Source organism: Manacus candei, unplaced genomic scaffold (genome assembly GCF_025592945.1).
Source record: "Manacus candei isolate 608988 ecotype Guabito, Panama unplaced genomic scaffold, ASM2559294v1 h1tg000039l, whole genome shotgun sequence".
Classification (NCBI taxonomy): Eukaryota; Metazoa; Chordata; class Aves; order Passeriformes; family Pipridae; genus Manacus; species Manacus candei.
This window is the reverse complement of record NW_026138087.1, coordinates 1,768,029-1,772,000: the sequence shown is the minus strand read 5'-3', so window position 1 is coordinate 1,772,000 and position 3,972 is coordinate 1,768,029.

Below are 3,972 nucleotides of genomic sequence, written 5' to 3'. Positions count from 1 at the left end.
GCCCCTGGACGTTCATTGGTTCCGGGGGGAGGGAAGGGGTAGTGGGGAGGGGTACAACCCTGTGGCTGCGAGGTGGGAACTTGGCCCCCGATCGGGGTGCGCTGTGGGGAAGGGCAGAGACCCCAGACCGCGCTGCCTTTCCTCTCTGCTCTTCTTCCCCACTCGCCTGCCTTGCTTCGGCCCCTCTGACATCCGTCCATCCTTCCTCTGTGCATCTTTGGTTTTGCCTGGCATTGTATCCACCCTTTATTTCTCTCTTTCACCCTGTCCTTCCCTTCCTTTCCTCTTCCCTTCGTGGTTTCGGTTTTCTATAATGTCTTTCTTTTTGCCTGTCTTTCTTTTTCTTTCTGATTTTCTCTCTTCCTTTTTCTTTCAGACTTTCTGTGTTTTCTATCCCATTCTCTCTTCCTCTCTTTCCCGTTTTCCTTTTTTTCTTTTTCCTTTTCCTTCCCAGCCCCTTTCAGCCCCTCACTTTGCTCCACACCACCCACTTCACCCCTGCCAGGAGCCTTTATTGCTCCCCAACCTTGCCAGGGCTATAGGTGGCCCCCGGCTTGCAGGGTGAGCAGAGCCCCGGCGGTTGGGGTGACAGGGCCCAGAGGAGCCCCCAGCCTGGGGTGTCCTGGGGCAGGGAGTGCTTCAAGGGGCCAAGGGTGGGTGCCCTCTGCCCTGGTGCATTATTGGGGTGACGGCACCACAGCCAGGGACACACGGGAGGGCTCAGGAAAGGGGAACCCCTCTGGGCAGAGCAGGACAGTCTGGTCCTGTGGGCACCACCTGCAGCAGGTGCATCTGGTGTCAGCCCTGAACGTTTTGGGTGCACAGGAGGGCCCTGAGGGACACAGCAGCCCGGGGAAACCCACACAAGCTGGCATCACCCTGGAGGGAGCCGGGGCTCACTGTGATGAGGCTGCACATGGCTCCGTGGGTCACTGGCAGGGAAAATATCCCAAATCCAGAACTGTGCAAGGCTGGAGCCCCTGGCAAAGCATGGGAGGTGCCCACTGTCTTGCGAGTGGGTCGAGAGTACCACCAGCACCTGCTGCTGTGGAGTTTGGGGTTTGCGTGGAGCACCTGGACCTGCTGCAAAGCCTTTACAGCTCCCAGGAAAGTGCCTGGAGCCTCAGGTAGGACGTGCTTACAACTCCGCACGCTTGGAGAGTGTCTTTCGTGAGGAGCACTGACAGCCAGCACTGGCTATCCTCACGGATGTGGGACGTGGCACGTCTGAGGAGCTTTAGGGGGGTCCCTGCCACGGACAGTCCACCTTCCCGCTGATGCCATTCACTCCTTCAGCGCGCACTGACCCCGGCACCGTCCCAATAACCCCCAAACCACGCCAGGTGCCGAAGCGACCCCCCGGCTGTCATTCCCTGCGTCAGGAATACGCATGGCTCCACCTGCTGCCGTTAATTGCGGGGGCGACACGCTAATTACTCCCGGGAGCTTTCCTTAAAAGCGGTGCCGCCGCTACGGCTCCTCTTTCTAGGGAAAGCTTTTGGGGATTTCCCGGGATGCTGAGCCGTGGTCCCGGGGGATGCGGGGACGCTGCGGAGATGCCGCGGGGATGCCGGGGGCGGCAGAGGCGGGCAGGCACCGCCATCTAGTGGGGCCGCCGCGGGGCCAGCGGGGACGCTCGGGATGTGCGGGGCCCCGACGGGCTCCTTCCCGAGGATGATGCTCCGGGCTCCTCTCCCGCGGCAGCTCCGCCTCTCCATTAGTCCCGGGAGGGCTTTGGGGCTGGATCCTTCCTGCGCCCGGGTAGGTTCATAGGGGCGGTGTAAATTATGCTCTCCCCGGCTCCCTGCGCTCGTCCTGGGTCCCGGCGCTGCTGGAGATCTGGTGCTTTCCCTCCATGAGGGAGTATTCGGGAGCCTGCGCACACCTGCAGGTCTCAGCACCTCAGCACATACAGCAACTCTTTCATCTAATCCAAAGACTTTACGGCCCAGTGATCTGGGGACCTGTCCTGCAGTATCCTGCAGCACCCTGCTTTATCCCTGTTCCTTGTGACTCTCTCTGCAGGCACGGTGCTAAGCCCCAGGACTTTCCCCATGGGGTCTGTCTATGCTACGGGGTGCCTGCCTGTCAGCTCCCTAAAAAACGCTGTTAGACAGGACACGTGTGGTGCAGCAGGTGTCTGCACTGTTACGGACACACAAAGCTCACACTGTTCCTCTCCTTAAGTACAAAAAATCTACAGGACTAACGGGCAAGAAATTTGATCAAAACATTAGACTTTGTTTTGGTGAAATCTGATATCAGACTCTGAAGCGATGCACAAGCAGGATGTGGCATAAGGGGGGGCAGCACCTGTGGTCCTGTGCAGTTGGGTGTTGCATGAAGGGGGGGTTACAAGAGTTCCCCTTGGGCCATTCAGGCTCAGGGCTTGGTCACAGCAAGACCGTCACTCCCCAGAGCTATGCTGGCTCTCCTTAGGTCAGCGTGAGTGCCATTGCCAGACACTGCTCCTTTGTCCATCGACAATGCTGCTGCATGGGAAACAGGGAAGGGAATCTCCCTTTTTTTTTTAACTGACTTTCTCTGTTGGTGGTCGATGCTGTGTTGTGTCACTGCTCAGTGCAGAGGCTGGCTGGGTTGTGGCATCAGCCCCTTATGCAGGATCCTCTCTCAGCATCACAGCCCAGAAAATGCAGTGCTAGGGCACGGCTCAGGCATTTCTCTGGGATAGACCTGCCCCTGTGAGCCTGTGCCAGAGCCCACGGCTGCGTCTGCCTCCAAAACCCACCCACAAGGGGCATCCTCAGTGTGCTGTGGAGGAGCCTTGGTAGTGAGGAAGGGCAGCCTTCAGCTTTGAGGAGCCTCTTCCCTGCGTCCTGCAGTGCTCAAGGTAAGACTGCTCTGTCTGCAGCCAGGCCACAATAATAAAAAACAGATAATAATAACAATAACAATAATAATATCTATATAAATGTGTATATAATATATCTAATGTCTGATGTATACATTATGTATATGTTATTATTGTATAATAATATACCTATAAATGTGTATATAATGTTGTTATTATTATTATTCCTCCAATAAGTGTTGCTGTTGTTCCAAGGAGGCTGAGCTCCTCTTTGCAAGGTATGTATCTCTAGTTAATCCCTAATCAGTTAAAACTGGAAAATCTGCTATCAAGATTTAATTTCAATACCCAGCATTTGAAAATGTGTTATTCAGCTGTGGATGTCTAAGTCAAGGCTAAAATAGTTCCCCTGTTTTGAAAATAATATGAGCGGTATAATATTTCTTCTCTACTTTCCCTGCTGCTAAGGTCTCATTTGGAGGGGGGGAGAAGGGAGTGGAAAGACCTTATCCAGTACAGAAGGTGTTGGTGGTGGGTTTTAAACAAATACACACAAAAAGCAAAATGCATAGGGGAAGTTTCTGTGAGATACAGTGTTGTCCTGCAGAATGCAGGGTAATGCCCAGCTTGCACTGGGCTTTTTTAAAGAGAGACATTGGTTTTCACTTTGAATTTCTTTTATTTCCTTATCCAGGCTCCTGAGGTGGCTTCCAAGTGATCTCTCTGGCATTCATTCCCGCGGAGCCTGTTACTGGGGTTGCCTGGGGCTCCCCACGGCACCTGGGTAATCATCTAAATTAAATTAACCTGGTTTAACGCATGGCCTCCTGGTAATACATTCATCTTTTGGCTTTGTGTGGAGTTGCTCGAGCAGCCCCAGGCCTCACTGTCCCCCCAGAGTAGGGACGCCTCTGGAGGGACTTGCAGGATGACCTGGGCTCCAGCCACCACCATCCTACTGAGGTGAGTATCCTTCAGGCCACATATCCTCATTGCAAAGGCCATTTTCCAAGCTCCCAGGGGTGGTGTCAATGGTGTTTCCTTGGGGAACAGCCAACTCCGAGGCAGCCTGAGCCTGCACAAGTGCGAGGACGCGGCATAGATCTGCAGCGCGCCGGGAAGGTGAATCCAGCATGATATCGCTCTGGTAATGCAGTGGA